Here is a 23,948-nt window from a genome sequence, read left to right on the forward strand (position 1 = left end):
TTATCTTCTAGGTGTCTAAAAAGTGATTGCTTAATTATTTGCTCCATTATCTTTCTGGGTACTGAAGTTAAGCTCACTGGTCTGTATTTCCCTGGGTTGTCTTTATTCCCCTTCTTATAGATTGGCACTATATTTGCCCTTTTCCAGTCCTCTGGAATCTCACTCATCTTCCATGACTTTTCAAAGATAATCACTAATGGTTCCGATATCTCCTCAGTCAGCTCCTTGAGTATTCTACGATGTATTTCATCAGGCCCTGATGACTTGAAGACATCTAACTTGTATAAGTAATTTTTAACCTGTTCTTTCCCTATTTTAGCATCTGATCCTATCTGACATTCACTGGCATTCATTAAGTTAGATGTCCAGTTGCTACTAAACTTTTTGGTGAAAACTGAAACAAAAAGTCATTTACCATGGAAATGTTTAATTCATCTCAGCTTGTGGCCAGTGTGGACAGAAGTTTAAAAAGCCCAGCTCTTAGGGTAGACATGAATGGAGACCCACGATACAGCTGGTGTTTGTATTACCTTGTAGGGAGAAGGGGAAACCTTAGTTTTCACACGCTGAGGTCTCTCATTCCCCATTGAGGGGGAAGGGGCAAAAAGATTCAGAAGTGGCTGAGTTTAAAGGGTTAGTCTGAAGGGTTCCAATCCAGATTTAAAAGGCCTGGGGCCATTTAACTCTGCATTGGACCCAATAAAATGCCTGTATTTTGAAGGGGGATATGGATAGCCTCCTTCACCCCTGTTAAAGTTAATGAAGTGGGGCCTGCTGTTTTAAATCCATCCCTGTGGCTCATTGGCCTGCATCTCCTGATCAGTAATGACATGAAGCCACAAATCTGTTTAACCAAAATTGAAGTCCTGGGATATAAGTATTGATGAATTGAAAATACTAGCTTTAAAAATATGATTAAAGGTCTGTTTGGAGATAATACCATAGGGAGGCTGTGGGTGTCATAAGAATTAGTCTAATCATGTTTCTGTAATAAAAACCAATTCCTGGAATTTATAAAATTAGCATCATCTTGCTCTAGATGTAACTTGGCATAAAGTGTTTTGAGAAGAACTGTATCACTGTTACTCATTTTGTATAGTTAGAAGGTGAGTAAATCCAGTAGTTCCTGTCTAAAAATGATCCATTATCTAAGTAGGCTCTAAAAAGAGCTGGTACAAGTCATCATGAACAAATAACTCCTTTGTTAATTTTCCAATTGAAATATGACCTCCTCTCTCTCTCCCTCTCTCTCTCTCTCTCTCACACTCACACTCACACACACACACACACAAAATTACACCCTTAGAATGGTAGCCTTAGTAGAGAGGCTGAGAACTGAGTGGTTGATGGCAACCAAATTACCCTGTCATCCCATACTGATCCTTCCAGTTCAGGGGTTGAGGCAAATCAGGATGGTAGTTTGAAGAAACTTTCATTATTACGGCCTATGCTAAGCCCCTTCTGGAGGTCTCCAGGATTGTTAATTTGGAACCTCTTGTATACTCTATATTCATACAAACAGAAAAATAATAATACAAATACCTCCCTCATTCTATACTCGTGCTATCCATTAAATAGCATAAGATGTTGAAATTCTAGTCTAAACTTTTCTTGGATACGAGGTGTCAGACTACTGGAAACATACATAACTAATTTCAGAGGGGTAGCCATGTTAGTCTGTATCAGCAAAAACAACTAGGAGTCCTTGTGGCACCTTAGAGACTAACAAATTTATTTGGGCATAAGCTTTCATGGGCTATAATCCGCTTCATCAGATGCATGGAGTGAAAAATACAGTAGGCAGGTATAAATATACAGCACATGAAAAGATGGGAGTTGCCTTACCAAGTGGGGGGTCAGTGCTAACGAGGCCAATTCAATCAGGGTGGATGTGGCCCATTCCCAACAGTTGACAAGGAAGGGTGAATATCAACAGAGGGAAAATTATTTTTTGTAGTGACCCAGCCACTCCCAGTCTTTATTCAGGCCTAATTTGATGGTGTCAAGTTTGCAAATTAATTTCAGTTCTGCAGTTTCTCATTGGAGTCTGTTTCTGAAGTTTTTTTGTTGAAGAATGGCCACTTTTAAGTCTGTTATTGAGTATCCAGGGAGCTTGAAGTGCTCTCCTACTGGTTTTTGAATGTTATAATTCTTGATGTCTGATTTGTGTCTATTTATTCTTTTGTGATGAGATTGTCCGGTTTGGCCAATGTACATGGCAGAGGGGCATTGCTGGCACATGATGGCATGTATCACATTGGTAGATGTGTAGGTGAATAAGCCCCTGATGGTCTGGCTGATGTGGTTAGTTCCTGTGATGGTGTCCCTTGAATAGATATGCGGACACAGTTGGCAATGAGGTTTGTTGCACCCGCCCTCTCTGTTCTTGTCTGTTCTCAGTTTCTGTGTGTTCTCTCACACACCCACATGTGGTCACAATACCCAGTGGAACCTCCAACCCACATGGTGCTTGTTTCTGGGTAGATTTTAATAAGCCTTGTTTTAGATGTGGCCCCTTAGGCATCTTTTACAACTATCTTAAATGAAGGGTGCATTCTCAAATCAGTTTTAATGATGTTTTAACTCAACTCATAACAGGGTTCCTCCAGTCCATTTCAGGACTGTATTTTTTTTTTAATAATGTAAAAAGTGAGAGTAAGAATAACTAGCACTTGCATGGAATTTTCATTTTCACACTCTTTACTAATTTTATCATATTCTCACAATTCCCCTGTAACATTGGTAAATAGTAGTAGCCTCTGTTTAATTACAAATGGGGGGGGAAGTGACTGGCCTAAGGCTACTGGGGGGTAGTAGTTGTCAGAGTGGCCATTAGAAATGAGCTGGTTCTGAATCTTGGTCCTGTGCCTAAACCATTGCACCCATACCTCTTTGAGAGAAATTCAGTTGCAGCAAAACTGTTACAATTAGAGGCCATGGTTCTCCAGTGCTTTCACTCGGTTTTGTACCATTTCATCCTGGCACAAAACAGATTTAAACACAGTGGATATGAGGATTCACCTTGTGTAAAGAGACGCTTGGGTGGCACAGAAAACTGCAGTACCAAGTTCTACAACACCTTCCCTCTTTCCCTCCTTGCACCCCAACAATTCCCTCCTTTGTAGCCCAGTACAACCTCTGGCACAGCACAATTTACAGCACTCTTTAGGCTGCTCTAAGCTATGCATATGGACCAGCCTGGGGCTCAACAGTTCCATACTGGGGAAGCACAAAAATGACTTAAAGCTTGTGCCCCAGAATCCTGAGATTTGCCTTGTGCCCAAGATCTGCCCAGAATCCAGCTTAAATTTGAAAAAATGAGACTTCAGCCAGACATTTTGAACTATTTCCAGAAATGAATTAATTTTCTTTTTTAATATTTTAAACTGACTACATACAGTAGGTTAAGGATGAATGTTACTTTGGATTTCCAGCCTTAACTCTGAATTTCCGTGCTTTTATGGAATTAGAACAAATGCTTAACATAATTTTAACAGTGTTTTGCAGCAGAAGAATAGAATTCTAAGCAACAGTGCAAGCCATCAGTCAGTGTATTGTAGCTGAAGCTGAGCACAAAGTAAATTGAAACCGTTCTGAAAAAAAGAAGATGCATTCAGTAAAGCTAACCAGCTATAGAAAGAGGACAATTTTTTTAGTAATGATTTTGTATAATGAGTGATTTTGCTTGCTGTAATGAGGATGTTAGCTTCCAGTCTTCCACAGAAATCTTCAGTGAAAGGACCGTCTAGCAGTAAAAAGCATATAATGCTTTTGGATGTAGTCTAAAAGAACTCCTACATGCAATCATTTTATAGGTTAAACCTAAGCAACAGATTCAGATGTTTAGCACCCACTCACATCTTTTCAACAGTTAACATGTGATTAAGTATAAATGATCAAGGAATTTTGTTTTATCTCTTCTTTACTCATAGATGGAATGTGGCATACGATAACATTGATTAGCATTTTAAATTTAATGCATTCATTCAATAAATTGTCACTTAGGCACTGAAATAAAAATTGCTGTAAACTAAGTAATAATCTCTCTTTTTATATACCAAAGTTAACTGATTGAGTGGATAGCTGAATTATTGACACATTAACACTTTTAAACCCTATTCTTTAAAAATGCTATTATATAATAAAAATAAACATTTTAATTACATGGCAGGAAATTAGTATGTTTTACTAGAGAATTACAAAGAAAACTCAGTTTGCAAATTGCCTGGATACAGGATTTTTTTGAGGGGGTGGGGATGTAGGTGGTTTGGGGGTTTTTAAGCAATTGGTTTTCTGTGCAACAAGGTAAGTAATGGTTATTCTTTCCTGTCATTGGAGCCAGAGTGAATCGTTTGGAGCAATAGCAGCATAATCGTTCAGAACATTAAACTTCAAGGTGAAAAGCTCACCTCACTCAACAAATATCTTGTTTTCCCCACTGTAAGCAGGTTTGAAAGTGGATCTGAAATGTTCCTCATAAAAAATGTGCTATCAATTTTTGGAGGGCTTAGGTTGGATCACAGATGCATGTTTCCTCTGTTCGCCATATTAGAATTAGTAGCAATAATAGGTTTCTAAAAATAAAACAAAATGCTACACCGTTAGTGACATTCGTCTTATTGATAATTGTCATAGTTCTAATGTGTAGGCATTCTTATTTATACATTGGTTTTCACAGTGTTCTACAGAGTAATTCAAGCTAAACTACTGCCCCAAGGAGCACACGGTCAGGTTCAGTTGATACATGACATGCTAAAACTAGTTAATATGACACAAAACCTCTACGAATATTTCATTTTTGAGGGGGGAATGGAAGTTTCTTTTTCTTTAGTTTTTATATTGCTTTGGGGGGGCACTGTTTTAAACTGTCAGGATTATTTAACAAGCTGCCTTCTAGCTGAGAGGTTTAATTGTCAACTTTGATGTTTCAGAAAATGTTTGAGCTGAATGAAACAGTTGCCTTTCCTCTACGTTTTTATTTTTAAATACATGTTTGCTTAGTGATTTAATTAGACAAAGCAGATAAGATGATAGAACCAGTACTGCTAAAAATTATTGCTGTACTCTAATATTTTTGCATATGTGTCATCAGCATATTTAACAGTTCTGCTGCTGATTAAAATGTTGGCATATCATTAATGCAAGATGTAAAAAGTAGAAACCCCAGTATTCATCCTTTTAGCCTTCTTTTCAGGGATATATGGTTCTTTAAAGCATTTGATTTAATAATCAGTGACAGGTTTCAGAGTAGCAGCCGTGTTAGTCTGTATCCACAAAACGAACAGGAGTACTTGTGGCACCTTAGACACTAAGTTATTTAAAGAAGTGATTTTCTCCAAAACAGATGTTCCTGTGTTTCCAGAACAGCATGAATAAAGTCAGGTCCTTTTTAAATTAAGAATCAACAGGTATGGATTAACCAGAACAAATGCGTTAATGAATTGTACAAAGATTCTTAAATTATCCCTCTGTTGTGCACTGTACCTTAGGTAGAGCCCTGCAAATCCATTGATATCCACTTTATATCTTCAGATAGCATCCCTGCACAGAGAAAGGATGAGCTCCGTGATCTAATAGGTTTTTCCTATTTTGATTTTATGTAGTCCTATAATCTAAAGGAATCAATTTCTAAGCTTCTGCTTAATCTACAAGTTTGTGTTTTAATTGGTCCATCCACTTTCCATGACTACAAAAAAAGAGGATTAGTCCAATATTGCCATTAATAACTGAATCCCTAAGAGAGTTCCCTGTGAATGATGATGTACCATGCATCCTCTACCTGCGGCAGTCCCTATCTTGTATCGCTGGTCAAGCTCCTAATTACCCCTTGTCATAAATATAAAGAGAAGGGTAAACACCTTTAAAATCCCTGCTGGCCAGAGGAAAAACCCTTTTAAAAGCTAGGATAACCTCGCTGGCACCTGACCAAAATGACCAATGAGGAGACAAGATACTTTCAAAGCTGGAGGGGGAGAGAAACAAAGGCTCTCTCTGTCTGTGTGATGTTTTTGCCAGGAACAGAAAAGGAATGGAGTCTTAGAACTTAGTAAGTAATCTAGCTAGATATGCGTTAGACTCTGTTTTGTTTAAATGGCTGATAAAATAAGCTGTGCTGAATGGAATGTATATTCCTGTTTTAGTGTCTTTTTGTAACTTAAGGTTTTGCCTAGAGGGATTCTCTGTGTTTTGAATCTGATTACCCTGTACGGTATTTACCATCCTGATTTTACAAAGGTGATTCTTTTACTTTTTCTTCAATTAAAATTCTTCTTTTAAGAACCTTTTTCATTGTTCTTAAGATCCAAGGGCTTGGGTCTGTATTCACCTATGCAAATTGGTGAGGACTTTTATCAAGCCTTCCCCAGGAAAGGGGGTGTAGGGTTTGGGAGGATTTTGGGGGAAAAGACGTTTCCAAGCGGACTCTTTCCCTGTTAGACGCTTGGTGGTGGCAGCAATAAAGTCCAAGGGCAAAAAGTAAAGTAGTTTGTACCTTGGGGAAGTTTTAACCTAAGCTGGTAAAAATAAGCTTAGGGGGTTTTCATGCAGGTCCCCACATCTGTACCCTAGAGTTCAGAGTGGGGAAGGAACCTTGACACCCCTGCAGAAAGTTTCTCTATAGATTCTCCTCATCCATACTGTACTACTTTGCTGAGGAAGCACGGTAAGAATTCACATAAAGATGACTGATCAGCATTAAATTCTGTTATCTGTTGACCCTCTGACAATGAGAAAAGGGCACAAGAGGTTGTTACCCGGGGTTCTTTCTATCCAAAGCTCTTGGTAACTTTTAGTCTGTGCCAGGTGGTGTCAGGAAATAAATCAGGGGAGACATGGCCGTCCAACCGCTAAATGGCTGGCACAAACAGGACAACACAAAAGTGCTTTCACTTAAAGCTAAACTTTACTTAGTCTCAAGCACTTACACACATCCGCAACAAGTTAATAAAACACCCCCAACCGTCTATAATTACCAAAGCTGAGTGTGGCTCTCGAGTGGCATAGCGACAGCCTGCCTGCTGGTGGGGAACACAAGATGCATCCAGAGAGAGAGTTCCACTACCTCCAGCTTTTTTCCCTTATTTATACATTAGTAATACAATGACATGTCACTTAAAGAAAACTTGTTAAGCGAGCAGTTTCAAAGGTCAAGCAAGAGGTTTCCTTCTGGATTAACCAGGTGTGGTTTTTCAGAGTTTGGATGCCTTGAGGCCCCTAAAATCAATGTATCGGCAATTTCAACACAATTTTTATCAGAAAGGATGCGGGGGTCATGTTGCCCTTTCTGTGGCACCCAAACCCCCCTCCCCTCCTGCCTTGGTTAATCTCAGGCTGCTGCATAGCCAATTTACAGCCTGCTGACATGACTGTTTTTCTCAATAAGCAATAGTGGTTTCAGGCACTTTACTGGTTTGCCAAAATCTCCCCATACGAGGTCACCCCTACCCTTTATACATAGGTAACTTTTCAGTACCTTGCCCTTTATCCAGGCTCAGCACTATCTTCTGAACACCTTTACAACTCCAAGCTTTTATGTTTTTGTTGGAGTTTTTTAAACCTTTCATGGCAAACTAATCTTTCACCTGTTGTTGAGGCAGCACCTGTGGCCCTCCTGGGCTTGCACAACTTGGATTGCCTCTATTATTTTACTGCTGCATTGGGTCCTTATGTTTATCATTGTATTTGGACTGTGATCTGCATACAAATTTGTTGCAGCCATTTTACTAACATACTTAAACACAAACAGTGCATTGCAAATCATACTAGACAACAGTGAAATGTAATGCCATATTTTAATAGATATCTGATGACACTGCAGTATTCCCTTAGAACACATTAAATGTGATGGTGTGTGTGTTTGTAATAGGGGGCTGAGGGTTAATGTGGAATAAGTTGAATTTACAACTGAATATTAAATTGGAGGACATAGAGAATCACGCTTCCATATTATGCCTGTTTTTGTGGGTGGCTTTTTCTTCATTAACCTGTGTTTTTAAGTGAAGTGATATCTTTCTTATCCCTAGTTATGCAGCCGCAATGAAAGGACCATGTGCAATTTTGTTTGTTGAATATCCATCTCTACTAGATAAACAATTCTTACTAGTCTCTTGGATGGTTACTTAATACGAGTTTTGCTGTGTTTCTATCGAGAGAGAAACTTGTGTTATAGTTTGATTAGGAAGCTCATTCTAATTTCTGATATCAAATACAATACTACCATCCTTAAATACTAAGAAATCATAAAAGTCATGCCTCAAAAAGTTATAAGATTGTAAAATAAATACATTTTAATTCTTTAGTTTTGTAGTTTTTAAGCCTTTAGTGGATATACTTTGCAGTTCTTCTCAGCAATCATGTGACCTAAACATTTTTTTTAAATGAAAGCTGTTGCTTTAAGAAAAACACCAAATATTATGAGAGTTCACAATACTGCAAACATTAGATTTGTAAGTTGAAAATGTTCAAACATTGATTTGTGTTCTCCCCCCTTCACCTTTCTCACCTGCCCCAAATTGTCTGCTATGCCAGCCTGAGTGAAGAGACTCGGTCTCAAAAGGGTGGGCGAAAGGAATTGCCTCCAGAATTGCTTGGGTCTGTGAAGGAGGTTGGGTGGAGTTAGCTGTAGAGCAGGTGAACAAGAGAACCAGTGACTTTTTCCAGACAGGGTGGAAACAAAGGGAGTCACCACATCCTGATTCCCCAGAGAGCTGGTTATCATTACTGCATAACTCTGAACTCAGCTCATGCTCTACACAAGTGTTCTTCAGTCAGTGGGTCACAATTCCCAAAGGGGTCAAGAAAGGCAAGCAGGGAGGCTGGAAATTATATTAAAATCTAAAGCAAGGAAAATCTTGCTCCCCCACTCCCTGCACACCCTTAACCTTCAAGGTCAAGTTTTTTGTCTACCTGTTGAAAAACACACACAAATCAATTATATAGGCTTATTGTTATCATTGATACTTTTTTCCTCTGACTTATATAGTCAGTGTGAGGGGGGTCTTGAATTTTTTTTTTTAAACTTTGAATGGCTCACTACCCTGAAAACTTTAAGAATCACTGCTGTGCACCATGCAGCACTGGAGATGGAGTAGTAAACCACACACTAGGATTTCAACATATAAGGGTGGGGTGGGGAAGGGGCTCCTGTAGCTGCAATTATGACACCATTGTGTGAACTGGCTTTGTTCTATTTCTATTGCATGTGGCCTACTGCAGCCATCTGCATTATTCCACCCTATCTGAGTATGCTTTTCCAGAGTAATTTGCAGTTCTGTGGAGATTAGGGCTATCAAGCGATTGAAAAAATTAATCGCGATTAATCATAGTTTTAATCACACTGTTAAACAGTGCAATTATGCTACTTTTACTGAGCTACGTGGGGTTCCTTCAGCAGAGTGAGCCCTTGTTTGCAAGGGGGGGTGGATTATATCTTAAGGACTCCGCATGCAGTGGGGGAGAAGAGGCCGGTGCATGGAGGCTGAGCTTGCCAGGCCCCTGTTCTCTATGAGGTATTCCCCAGAGCGAGGACTGGCTGGGGACATTAGGGCATGGGGAGGGGTCGGTCCCTGGAGCAAGGGCCCAGTTGTGGACAATGGCATGGCGTGGGGGGTGGTCGCAGGAGAGAGTGGCTGGCCAGGGGCAATGGGGCATAGTGCAGGAGGTGGGGGGGGGCAGTCCTGGGAGCAAGTGTCTGGCATGGGGCAATGAGACATGGTGCAGTGGGGGGATTGGTCCTAGGAGTAAGTGGCTGGCCGGAGGCAATGGGGCATGGCGCAGGTGGGGGAGTCAGTCCCAGGAGTGAGTGGTTAGCCAATGGCACAAGTGGGGGAGTTGGTCCTGGGCGCAAGTGGCTGGCCAGGGGCAATGGGGGGAGTTGGTCCCAGTCGCAAGTGGCTGGCCGGGGCAATGGGGCATGGCACATGGGAGGGGCGGGGTGCAGTCCCGGGAGGAAGTGGCTGGCCAGGGACAATGGAGTAGAGCACTGGGGAGGAGGGGGTCAGGATCCCTGCCTCTGCCACAGCCAGGATGAGAGCCACTTCTTCCTCTGTCCTCGTCTCTTCCTGCCCTCCAGTGGTGGCTTGGGTTACTGCACCTGACCAGACACTGTCAAGTCCCTCGCAGCTGATGCCTCCCTCCTGGTCCAGAGGTCTGTGATGAACATATTAAATAAATTAACACATTAATTGTGTTTTCAGTTAATCGCAGGTGTTAACTGCGATTGACAGCCCTAGTTGAGATATTTACTCATTTATGTGTGTCCAAGATGTAGAAAAAGCAAACTTGAATGTCCTGCCTTGAATGTAAAAGCAAAATGGTGATCTATGAATTATAGAAGTCTGTTTGGGCCTACAGGCTACCAATCTGATGCTGTGTTCTACATGGTGGATCATAGCTACTAGAAAAGCCATCTGTCTTGTCAACAAGTGAAAATGAAGATAATTCTTAAAACTCAGCAATGCTTGGATATGTAGTATTGACAAACTGCTTCACACAAACATCTTTGGTCAATTAGGATTTTGGTAAATGTAACACAGCCTTTGACAAATGCACTATTTTGTAAATGAGGAGCAAAATATAGCATCTAGAAGAGGAGATTGTGTTAGATGGTCATACCATATTGTATTTACCAACATGCATTCAACTGATTTTCAATTCTTTAATATAGTGACTTTCACATTTTAGTTAGTTCAAAAGCTACACGATAGTGTAATACTAAGTTTTCAGTCAATCTGAATGTATATTAATAGACTTAAAACAAAAAGGTGGATTATGACATAATAGATATGAAAGTATGTAGTTGGTTAGGTAAGAAATGTAATTATTTCAGGGTAACTACACCTCACCGTCCATCATTGCTTAATTGAAATCAGTATAACTTAGTATAAGAAAGGCTATTGCATTTATATTTAAAACCAACATTTTCTATTGTTCTTTTAAACAGAACTAATAAGGTGTGATATTAGATTTTTGAACTAGCCTAGTTGAACTTACATAAATGGAATTACAGTTTACAGAGTACAGATATTGTGCAATCACAGTTTAGGTAAGCCTATTTAGTGAAACATCAATTGAGCAGAATGTGTGAGTTGACTACACAGCTATTTGAAATCCTGATCCAATCCCCAATAGCAAAAAAACCCTCAGAATAGCAAGATACACCAATGAATCTGTCGTCCCTTTTTAATTTATTCTTTTCATTTTTCATTTAAAATGGAACCAATTGTCGGGCATTACAGCTGAGCATGAGGCACAGCCAAGGACCATTAAGCTTAGAGAGACTAAACATCCCCACAGTGGGAACAGAGCAGAAAGATCTCGCTTCAGATTTAATAGAAAGGGGAGGTGCTCTTGCTGTTTGTGTAGAAGAGGAGTTTGCCTTCTACATTAGAGTCAAGATTTTAAAAATAACTTGTGACTGAGTGCCTCAATTTTTGGATACCCAAGCTGCGATGTTTTTAAGAGACCTGATTTTCAGAGAGAGTGATTAGGAACCCCAAATCAGTAGTCATTTCTTAAAATCTTATATTTTGGTGACCAATTGAAGTAATGTTGCTTGAAGTGTTTTCCCCCTCCCAAGCCTTTTGAAACAATAACCTAAGCTGGAATCCTGTAATTCAGGATATTAGAATTAAAAAGCTCTGTTTAAGAGATTAGACCATTATCTGAGTAATAGAATTAGTCCAGTTAGGGTTGCCAACCCTCCAGGATTGTCTTGGAGTTTTCAGGAATTAAAGATGAATTTTTAATCAAAGATTGTCATGAGATGAAATGTCCAGCAATATGTCCAATCAAAACTGGCAGCCCTAGCTCCCGTATTGCCCATGCTTGCTGTTTTATGGTGATCATAATGATGTTTGCAAAGTTGTGTAGGTTTTTATCCAAGATGGCCACCATCTCCCAGTATTGTAAATGAGACTGAAGCAACCTGCTGCCCTCAAAGAAAATAGTGGCCTTTTTAGTTCTCATGTGAGAGCCAGACTGGGGTCAGTGACTGTGGAGGTGCTGTCAGTGAGACTGAAGAGGCAACAGGGAAAGGTGGATGTTAGGAAACTAGACAGGATACTGAGGAATGAGGACTATGGGAAGCAGGAGGCAGATTGAGATGAGTTTAGGGGGAACAAGAGACAGACTGAAGGGGATGCAGGGAAATATGATATGGCAGAGCAGGAGAATGTGATGGGTATTAGACTGAGAAGAAAGAGGGGAAAGAAAGAGGGTAGGTGGGGAACAGTACATTTGGGGTAGAGCAGGCCAGGTGCATATGAGCGAGGCAGTTCCCCATGCTTCAGTAGATATAAGAAGGTAAGTGAAACAGAGTCCTATTTTTTTGTGTGTGCATTGAAGGAATAATTAAGAACCTGAGATTATCACACACAAATTGGGGTTTGGCAGCTTCCCCCTCAGGTGAAAAAAATCAAAAAGCAGATAAAAGGAAAAACAAAAAACTTAATTACAATCTCATGTTTTAAGGTGGTCTTTTGATTTTGGGGGCCTGACTCAAGATTGTTGAATGCTTGCGGTTGTTGATACTATTAGTTTAAAAAAGTAATTGGCCCCTCAAAACAGATAACAGGGGAGAAGATATTATATCAACAATACACGATGCTTATGCTCAGTACTGGAGGTTATTTACAAACAATTTTTTACAAATGATATTGTACAATCATAACAGAAGATTTTTATTACTACTTGTATACTCTGCCGTCTTACTATTCTTTGCTAGTCTATGAACCTGTGTCACTTTTATTGATGGCCTATAACTTTAGAGCAATTTAATTGCACTAGTGGTTCTTCTTGCCCAAGGATCTGCAGACTGAGTAACCTTTTCAGGCTACTTTCTATAGCATTGTAAAATTAGAATGAGTATTTTGTATTGTTTGTTTGTTTTACTATCTGAAAGTAAATTAGTGGATTTTGTATCTGAAATGTCATCTTTAATCAACAGAGGAAATTTTCACTATTGTGAAAATTTAATAAGTCAAAGAAATTTCACCCGACTGCTTTCATAATCACAGTAGTACTAATTTACGTAATAAAGAATAGCCAGCTTGATATCTCTGGCAGAGGTGCTAGTGATCTAGGTAATGAAGCTGAACAAAATCTCAGAAGTATGGTGAAGTCAGTACTAGGGACAGGACAGACATTTTCTACATATCGCTTGCTCATTCATGAAGCAGCAGTAGTGTCTATCTCAGAAACTCTGTTTTAGAGTAGCAGCCGTGTTAATCTGTATCCGCAAAAAGAACAGGAGTACTTGTGGCACCTTAGAGACTAACAAATTTATTTGAGCATAAGCTTTCGTGGGCTACAGCCCACTTCATCAGATGCATACAGTGGAAAATACAGTAGGACCATTTTATATACACAGAGAACATGAAACAGCAGGTGTTACCATGTATACTATAACAAGAGTGATCAGTTAAGGTGAGCTATTACCAGCAGGAGAGAAAAAAAAACCTTTTGTAATGATAATCAAGATGGGCCAGCAGTTGACAAGAACGTGTGAGGAACAGTAGGGGGGGAAAATAAACATGGAGAAATAGTTTTACTTTGTGTAGTGACCCATCCACTCCCAGTCTTTATTCAAGCCTAATTTAATGGCCTCCAGTTTGCAAATTAATTCCAATTCAGCAGTCTCTCGTTGGAGTCTGTTTTTGAAGTTCTTTTGTTGTAATATTGCGACTTTTAGGTTTGTAATCAAGTGACCAGGGAGATCGAAGTGTTCTCCGACTGGTTTTTGAATGTTACAATTCTTCACGTCTGATTTGTGTCCATTTATTCTTTTACGTAGAGACTGTCCAGTTTGGCCAATGTACATGGCACAGGGGCATTGCTGGCACATGATGGCATATATCACATTGGTAGATGTGCAGGTGAATGAGCCTCTGATGGTGTGGCTGATGTGGTTAGGTCCTATGATGGTGTCCCTTGAATAGATATGTGGACACAGTTGGCAATGAGCTTTGTTGCAAGGATAGGTTCCTGGGTTAGTGTTTTTGTTGTGTGGAGTGTGGTTGCTGGTGAGTATTTGCTTCAGGTTGGGGGGCTGTCTGTAAGCAAGGACTGGCGTGTTTCCCAAGATCTGTGAGAGTGTTGGGTCATCCTTCAGGATAGGTTGTAGATCCTTGATGATGCGCTGGAGAGGTTTTAGTTGGGGGCTGAAGGTGATGGCTAGTGGCATTCTGTTACTTTTTTTGTTGGACCTGTCCTGTAGTAGGTGATTTCTGGGTACTCTTCTGGCTCTGTCAGTCTGTTTCTTCACTTCAGCAGGTGGGTATTGTACTTGTAAGAACGCTTGATAGAGATCTTGTAGCTATTTGTCTCTGAGGGGTTGGAGCAAAAGCAGTTGTATTGTAGAGCTTGGCTGTAGACAATGGATCATGTGGTGTGGTCTGGATGAAAGCTGGAGGTTTCTAACCCCCAACTTCTTGCCTGAAGGATGAGTGGCATGTTCATAACCTTTTGGAATGGAGAGTGGCCTGGGTTTAGGATAGGGCAAATGGAGCTAGAGGAATCCATATAAAGATACTGTGGGAGTATTGCAATAGTTAAATAAATTAATTAATTAAATATCAGCTTTTAGATCTAATTAAAACTTTTTATATTTTAATTGGAGAAGCAACACATTCTAGGAATGACTCAGAACTGCAAAAAGCTGTAACAGCTTACTAAAACAGTGCTTTCAATAATTTCCCTTTATTTACTTTTTAATCTTTGATTCAAGTTCTTGCAGCCGTATCACTGAGACACACATTTGTCATTTCAAACAAATAGTTTGCAATTCTAAGCACAAAAAATGAGAATATGCAAATAAAATGTAATAAGTGACTACCAAATCCTTTATGACTCTAATATATAAATCCAACAGAGGATTTAAATGCAACACATCAAATATTTGAAAGCTGCGAACTTGTATAAGATACTTTTTATTTTAAGTAATTTTTTTTTAAATCAGGAGAGTTGTCAGCGACTTAAAAAAATAAGGTCAAGCTAAACTGTATCAGACCATTAAACCATTAAGTCCTGTATCTTAGTTCCAGTATTGGCTAATGTCTGATGCTCTTAAAGGAAAGCAAAAGAAATTAAATCATAAGGCACCTACCCACTTCCTCAAGATTGTGCAGAGGAAAACATTCCTTCTTGATCTTTGCAAATGATCAATTTACACCCTGAAGCAAAAAATTTGATTTCCCTAATTTTAACATGCATAAAGACAAATGTTATTAGCCATGAAATTATCCAGCATTTTTTAAAACCCAGCTATAGTATCTGATTCTCTAACCACCTTAAGGCTGACTATACATTGTGTGTGGTATTTCCTTTTATTAATTTTAACTGACATTAATTTTCTTTTTGTGTGATGGAACAGAGTAAGAAAAGGAGGGCCTGCTCAGTTCCAGTTTCCTCATAATCCTAAATATCTCAACCAAATCCCCCTTTAACAGTTCTCCTTTAAATGCTAAATATCCTAGTATTACAGTATCTCAGTTTCCTTTCTGAAAAGTCCTGTAGAATTTAATAGTGATGAAACTAAATAAGGTTTTAAAGAAAATATTGTGAAACTATATAGAATGATTAGTTGTATCAGTGAAAACCCCTTTTATGGACTTACCTTCAATCAATTTAGCCTACATTGGTTTTTTTAATTAATTAAGCTAAATTGATTTTAGGTACTTATATGGCACCAATTACGATTGTATCTGAGTGCCTTATCTTTAATGTATTCATCCTCCCTACATGCCTGTGAGTAGAGAATTAATCCTGTTCTAGATAGGGAACTGAAGCACAGAGAGACTAAGTAACTGCCCCAGATCAAACAGGAAGCCTGTGGCAAAGAAGGGACTTGAACTGAGGTCTCCCCAGTCAGATGGTAGCACCCTAACCAGTGGACCATCCTTCCTCCCTGAGGTGAAAGATGCTCAGGCTCCTCAGCTAACACCTCCTAGCTAGTGAGAAGATGACACTGAGCTGAGTATTAGATTCCCCAAATCCTCAGAGTTCAAGAACGTTGGAGTGCATTTAACATAAATTAATTTAGGGCCCTCTAATCTAAACTAATAGTATCAGTACAAGGGGTCTCCAATGATAACTAAATCATTGTGTACCAATTTAACTAAATCTGTTTAGAAACTATGTGTAGACCAGTCCATACTTCTGCTGCACAATGGCCGGATGCCTCTGAAATCTTTCCACAAAGGATTCCAAATTTACAAGTAATTACAGATCCGTAATATACATGGTAACTTGAGGTTTCAGTTGGTTTGTTTTTGTGGCTGTTGTGTTTTTAATCATTCAGATGTTTCTGGTAAAGAGCTTCCCCCTTCTCCCTTAGTTTTCTGGCTGATCCAGAGTATCTCACTGCACAGTGACTTAAATGTGCATTGAAAGCAGGTTTTGGCCACTCTGCATTTTCACAGCTATATTGCACTACAGAAAATTCTATCTAGAGAGGCTGACAATTCCCATAAAAGGTCAGGTTAGCTTTTAGAGAAGTGGATAGTGCAGGCCTGGCACCATCCCTCATTTAAGCAAAAGAAATGGGAGGAGAATTCTAGAGATTGAATAGGAGTAAGAACCAAAAAAAAAAAAAGAACAGGCGAGAAGAGTTTGAAGGAGGAGAGAGATTGTGTGTAAAACTTGGAGATGGAACTGAGGAAAAGAGCGAGAGAGTACATAGTGAGTAAAAGAGAAGCAGAAGGGGAAGAAAATAGAGTAACAAGAACAGAGGGAAAGGGATGGAGCTGGAGAGGAAGAAAAAGGGTAGATAATTTAGAAAAGAAAGCAGCAAGAGACCTTAAAATTATCTCTCTCTTTCATATATGCCAGTACCTCTTTCCAGGTAAGAAAGTTCCTTTAAACCTGTTGTTCCACAGGCCTGATCTACCTCAGAGTTGTACCAGTTTAACTTAAGGTGTGATTTTTTTTTTTTTAACAGTGGTTTAGTTAACCCATAGGAACTTTGTGTGCTTGTGTCAGTAAGGGTTTGTTTAAACAAAGTTGCATTGGTATAAAACAAGGTGTGAATTTAAACCAATAATTAAATTGCTGGTCCCCAATGTCGACCCTGCTTTGAGTGGCTTTTTTGATTTAGCTTAACTCATTGGGAACAGGTTTAATTTAAACCTAAAGAGCTACTCTTAAACCGAAATAAGGGGTTAGGCTGGTTTAAATATCTCTGTTTAAAAAAACAGTTTGGTATACCAGAGCAGCTTACATATGTAGGTAAGGCCTAAATTTATAGGTTCAAACTAAACCCATCAAACCAGTTATAAACTGATAGAAGAGAGTCCACACTTAAGTTGCACTGATTTAACTAAAATGATCTAAGTTAAACCAGTGCATCTTCTATTAATACAAGCCCTTCGTGAAAGTGAGTGAAGTCTTAGGTTTATTTCAGTGGTAACCTCTTAAAGATCCTATTTGAGATCACAGAATTCCCAGCCTCTTCAGAGCTGGAGCCCTGAACGATTGAAGGAAGGATTCAGGGTACGTTCTAGGTCTTACAAGGTTTTCTGTTTTATGACACAAGCAGTAGGAAAGGCAAGATAGTTTACTGATTAGAAAAGGAAAGAGTAAGCAAATAGGGTTTGTTTAACAGTGTATCTAAGACCTGATTCTGCCATTTACTCATGTTGAGTAGTATCTTACCTCTTGAATAATCCTACTGAAAGCAGGGAGAGTACCTGTGGAGTAAGACACTACTCAACTTTGAGTAACATTGGCAAAATTGGGCTATAATTTGGAAGTTCTGTTGTTAAAAGCCATAATAAAGACTTCCTAATGTTTTAAATGAACTCAGTATATTTTCTGTATTTTTCCTGCCTTTTTCCCAATAAATGGGAATTAAAGTAAATGTCAACACATTTTCCAGTGATTATGAATACGGCAATTTGGTGACTGACTGGACTTAAGTAAAATGTTTCAATTTCTGTTATCTTTGGACAAGAAGCAGCACAGTGAACAATTTTTCTTAATAAATAGTTGCTTTTATATGTAATTTAGTGGACTTGTTTCCTTAGCCTAATAATGCACTTAACATACCTACATTTATAACAGGTGATTGAAAGCATAAATCCCAGTTAAATATTTCAGCTTTTATGTTTTAATTATCCGGTGGTGCAGACTATAGACGTTCAATAAAAATAATTTAAAATATGTCTCATTTCAAAGAACTTATAAAATACTACAACACAACCATACCTCATTAAAGAAATACTGTGGCTTAAAAAACATTTGTGTAGAAAACTGACTGTTAAATTACCTATCCTATTTCAATGTATTTAACTCAAATTAAAGTTAATGTCCCCTTTTTATAGGAAAACATTGCAGCTCTAAAATACCTGTAATAAAGAAAAGGATACTCCAGAGGTTTAAACAGAGACCTTAGTTTCAAAACAGCATTTTATTATTTCCAAACTAAAAAATCTTCATTAATTTAGACTTCAGATTGTTCAAGTGAATTTCCCATATCCACAGTCATTAAAATTCAAGAAACTCACTGTTTCAGACCAACCTCAGCTCACACATTACGCCCACAATAATTGGAGTTCCCAGCATCACAATACATTCCCTTTTAGTTCCAACATAAAACTATCCACAGTGTACGCATCCAATTGATCTTGGATGCTTTGGTTTAGCCAGCTGATAAGATCTGCACTAGATAATACAAAAATTAATATGTGGCTCAGACAGACAAACAAGGATTTAGTTGAGGTAAAGTGACGTTTGCAGAGAAACAAAAGAAACACCCTGTACTCCTTCCTCACCCCAGAAAAAGGGAATTACAGATCTACAAATGAAATGTTCAGATATAACCATCGGACAGCGTTGTAAGTATCAGAATAGCTATTGACTGCATTTTTGTGCATAGAGCTGCTGTAATGACTCCATAGTAGAGTGGACTCCATCAACTTGAAAATCACATTTCCATCTGAAAATTTAACTGCTATGTTATGATTCTTGTAACCCTTAGCAGTAACTCAACAGGTTCCTACTTTACAGGTCTCCTCTTCCAGGAATTGTAGGGCAGTAGGGGACTTCTTGACACTGCAGCTCTTGAGGAAGGGGTTACAGGGAGCCTGGAGACAGTTCAAAGAGACACACCCACCATAGGATTCACCTGACCTTTATGGCTCCTCCAAGATCTCATTCAGGGAGTTGATTCCCCCTACTCATTCTGCAAGGCAGCAAATACCCCAGCAGGGAACAAGTCGGGGAAACTCCAACAGAGACCAAGACCCCTGTCCATCCTGGAACACAAGCCCCTGTGATGTCTTACCCTGGCAAAGTATTTCTTCTCAGCCTTCCCTCACATTGCACCAGATTATCTGGAGGGGTTGGGGAAGGAGGAAGCCACAAAGTGTGCCTTTCTCTCTTCCCTCTTGGGCATCTCAGAAGTTGTCATAAGCAGTCTCTACAGGAAGCTGCTTCTGGCCCCAACCCTATGATTATGTAGGAGCCTGCTGGGAAGAAGGGGACTTCTGCCTGAAAGTGGGAAGAGAAATTAATAATTTAGGGGGTGCGAAAATGCAAAATTAAACAAAATTTCAAGAACCAAGATGAACCACTTACATTACCCTCACGTTTTAAAAACAGTGATGTCAGTAAGTAGAACTTCACTTTAGTGATCAAATATAATCTCAGGAAATACATGATGACTTCTCTTACATCACTATCGTGTTCCCAAGTAAGTAACTTGATAAAACCCAATACTATATTTTAATAGAAATTAGAAATGGATCTTCCTCAGTTAAATCTGAGAGTTGAGAATCCCATCCCTGGAACTCTTATTTCTTGCATTTGTACTAATAATATTACCATCATACTAGAAACTGCCAGCCCCAATGAATTAATATGCCTAAAACTTTAGGTACCATCTTTAAGGCAAGATCCCCCTAATTAGACAGAGCGAGAGAGACTGAGAAAAGTATTTGGCCTATTCGCTAATTGAAAAAATTGTTTTCTCCTGTGATGTGCAAATGTGAACTTATAAATAGATATCTGACAGGTTTGGTTCCTGGTGATATCCATCTTTGTGATGAAAGCTCAATCCCAAAATGATAAATAATACCACTCACATTCTGAGTCTCAAAATTTTCCTCCCCTGTATCCTTCTGAGATAGCTGTTAAGCCTTTCTGGACTTCACCATTTTCTCCCTCTACATTCTCACACTCTACAAGAGAGATCCTCTTTGTAATGCAGTACTAGAAGAAAAACCTCTTTCTCACTGAAATATAGTAGAACCTGAGCCCATAAAGAATAAATATAGGGATGCTGTGCCAGCGTTGGACTTCGAAACAGTAAATATTTATGGAGGAAAAAAACATTCAAGGCTGCGTTTGGGGAGTTACTATACTTCCCCATCTTGAATAAAATAGACTGCAGTTATTTTCTGATACAAATGCTGATACAGCCACAAAAAGCATATGTCAGTAGTTTTCAGAGAGAAAAGTGAAAATTGGTTGACATTAGTTTCTAGGAATTTCCATATGTATTATATACACTACTGTCTTATCTACAGTTACTGATAATTCATGCCCATTTCCACTCATGTCAGGGTTCCTTCCCCACTCTGAACTCTAGGGTAGAGATGTGGGGACCTACATGAAAGACCCCCTAAGCTTATTCTTACCAGCTTAGGTTAAAAACTTCCCCAAGGTACAAACTTTGCCTTGTCCTTGAACAGTATGCTGCCACCAGTTGTCATGGAGTCCCTGGGCGATGCTGTGGAACTGCTCCCTACGAAGCCAGGCAGGACTCTGGTGAAGTCTCCTCTCTGTGAGCAGACTGTCTCCAGGGCAAACCGCTCACTAAGGTCACTGCTTTGAAAAAAGGCATTGATACACATCGCTGCTGAGTTTTTGGACTTGCTAAGGTTACAGATAAATTATTCAAAATATAAGAAGATCCTAATCCTACAGTAGGTATTGCAGAGCGTTGTGCATGGTCCCAATGAACACCTTTCTTCTAACAGCCAAGGCTATAGCATCTTAGTCCTAAGAGGAAAACATAAATTTTCAAAGCACAAATGGTCTCCACAATAGGCATGTTCTTATGGTTATATTATATACCTCAACAATACTTGATATTTCTATGGCACATCAAAAGACATTCTTGGAGGAAACTGCGGTTGCCATTTCTTTCAAAGTGCCCTCAGAGCCCCACGAATCTCCTTATTTCCCATTTTACACCCCCTCAGGTTTCCCTTGCCATCTAACAGAGATGGGGTTGGTGCTGTTCTCACTGCCATCTGTCAGTGCTGGTCCTTGGTCAGTTGGAGGTGTTACCAGAGAACAGTGTGTGGTACTGTCCCTTCACAGCCCAACAGAGAATTGACTCTGAATATCAAACCAAGCACATGCTGAAGTTCCGCTACTGTTGCAGTGCGATGCCATTAATCAAAAATCCAGAATATAAATAACTTATTCAAGTACCAGGCTTTCGGCAAACTGACTTAAAGTAGAGGGATTCATAATTAATGCTATGGTGTTATCCTTAGAACACTCATTGTGAGCACAGATATTCTTATGCACCTCTGTGTATGCTCTATACATCATAGTACAGACTCAGACAGAAAATAGAAGTCCCTGTCTCCAGAAGTTTATAATGCATAACTACATTTTGTTATATACTGTTGTATGTATGTTTTTTGTGTGGACACATTTCTTTAGCTGCTAGTATCCAAAAGAAGATCAAAAGGAAAATTATCATTAAGCAGTATTCTTAACAGTGAGTGATTAAAAAATTGCAATTTAGAAGTTATGAGCACACAAAATACTTGGCCCTAATACTAATACAGTGCCTCAGTTCATGTTAGTAGTGTAAAATACATTATCTAAATCATTATAATAGATTATGCATTTATTTATGCGCTAGCTTACATTATTAAAGCATTCTGTGCTTTCTAAAATCCTAAATGCAATATCATGTCACCCACGTATGTGGGACTCGAGAAGACACTGCTATCAAATACACATTGGTCACTGTTTTTCTATTTTTTGCTTGTTCTGTAGTTTGTTTAATTGAAAGCAATGGATTTACAAGTATAAAAATACTGAGATAAACTCAGAGTCTTTGAAAATATTGATGGCAAAGAGTCCTGTGGCACCTTATAGACTAACAGAGGTATTGGAGCATAAGCTTTCGTGGGTGAATACCCACGTCGTCGGATGCATGTAGTGGAAATTTCCAGAGGCAGGTATAAATATGCAAGCAAGAATCAGGCTAGGGATAACGAGGTTAGTTCAATCAGGGAGGATGAGGCCCTCGTCTGGCAGTCAAGGTGTGAACACCAAGGGAGGAGAAACTGCTTTTGTAGTTGGTTAGCCAGTCACAGTCTTTGTTTAATCTTGAGCTGATGGTGTCAAATTTGCAAATGAACTAAAGCTCAGTAGTTTCTCTTTGAAGTCTGGTCCTGAAGTTTTTTGCTGCAGGATGGCTACCTTTAAATCTGCTATTGTGTGTCCAGGGAGGTTGAAGTGTTCTCCTACAGGTTTTTGTATATTGCCATTTCTAATATCTGATTTGTGTCCCTTTATCCTTTTACGTAGGGACTGTCCAGTTTGGCCGATGTACATAGCAGTGGGGCATTGCTGGCACATGATGGCATATATTACGTTGGTGGACGTGCAGGTGAATGAACCGGTGATGGTGTGGCTGATCTGGTTAGGTCCTGTGATGGTGTCGCTGGTGTAGATATGTGGGCAGAGTTGGCATCGAGGTTTGTTGCATGGATTGGTTCCTGAGTTAGAGTTACTATGGTGCGGTATGTAGTTGCTGGTGAGAATATGCTTCAGGTTGGTGGGTTGTCTGTGGGCGAGGATTGGCCTGCCTCCCAAGGCCTGTGAAAGTGAGGGATCATTGTCCAGGATGGGTTGTAGATCACTGATGATGCGTTGGAGAGGTTTTAGCTGAGGACTGTATGTGATGGCCAGTGGAGTTCTGTTGGTTTCTTTCTTGGGCTTGTCTTGCAGCAGGAGGCTTCTGGGTATTCGTCTGGCTCTGTTGATCTGTTTCCTTATTTCCTCGTGTGGGTATCATAGTTTTGAGAATGCTTGGTGAAGATCTTGTAGGTGTTGGTCTCTGTCTGTGGGGTTGGAGCAAATGCAGTTGTACCTCAGCGCTTGGCTGTGGATCGTGTGGTGTGTCCGGAATGGAAGCTGGAGGCATGAAGGTAGGCATAGCGGTCAGTGGATTTTCGGTATAGGATGGTGGTAACGTGACTGTCACTTATTTGCACCGTGGTGTCCAGGAAGTGGACCTCCCGTGTAGATTGGTCCAGGCTGAGCTTGATGTTGGGGTGGAAGCTATTGAAATCGTGGTGTAATTCTTCCAGGGTTTCCTTCCCATGGGTCCAGATGATGAAGATGTCATCAATGTAGCATAGGTAGAGAAGGGGTGTGAGTGGACGAGAGCTGAGGAAGCGTTGTTCCAGGTCAGCCATAAAAATGTTGGCATGTTGTGGGGCCATGCGGGTGTCCATAGCGGTGCCACTGATCTGGAGGTATATCTTGTCACCAAATTTGAAATAATTGTGCGTGAGGATAAAGTCACAGAGCTCAGCAACCAGTTGTGCTGTGGCATTGGAAGGGATACTGTTCCTGACAGCTTGTATTCCATCTGTGTGTGGGATGTTTGTGTAGAGAGCCTCTACATCAATCGCTAGGTGGCTAGGATGGTGTTTTCTGGAAGATCACCAATGCATTGTAGTTTTCTCAGGAAATCAGTGGTGTCACAGAGATAGCTGGGCGTGCTGGTGGTGTAGGGTCTGAGCAGAGAGTCCACATATCCAGACAGTCCTTCAGTGAGAGTGCCAATGCCCGAGATGATGGGGGCATCCGGGATTTCCAGGTTTGTGGATCTTGGGTAGTAGATAGAATAACCCCACTCGGGGCTCTAAGGGTATGTTAACCTGTTCCTGTGTTAGTGTAGGGAGTGTCCTGTGTAGATG

General features: G+C 39.8%; 2 protein-coding genes across 5 annotated transcripts in view; one reads left to right on the forward strand and one right to left on the reverse strand.

Annotated features, from left to right (window-relative positions):
• The window catches only part of ITFG1 (integrin alpha FG-GAP repeat containing 1), a 208,605-nt gene that overhangs the window by 166,796 nt on the left and 17,861 nt on the right, over positions 1-23,948 (forward strand). The window lies entirely within an intron of this gene.
• LOC102947665 (borealin-2) overlaps positions 6,888-23,948 on the reverse strand; it is a 208,130-nt gene continuing 191,069 nt past the window's right edge. Inside the window, exon 13 of the transcript XR_006285125.1 lies at positions 6,888-10,146. The gene's annotated coding sequence lies outside the window, so the exon portion shown is untranslated. The remainder of the gene's footprint in view (positions 10,147-23,948) is intronic.

Source organism: Chelonia mydas, chromosome 12, assembly GCF_015237465.2.
Source record: "Chelonia mydas isolate rCheMyd1 chromosome 12, rCheMyd1.pri.v2, whole genome shotgun sequence".
Lineage (NCBI taxonomy): Eukaryota > Metazoa > Chordata > Testudines > Cheloniidae > Chelonia > Chelonia mydas.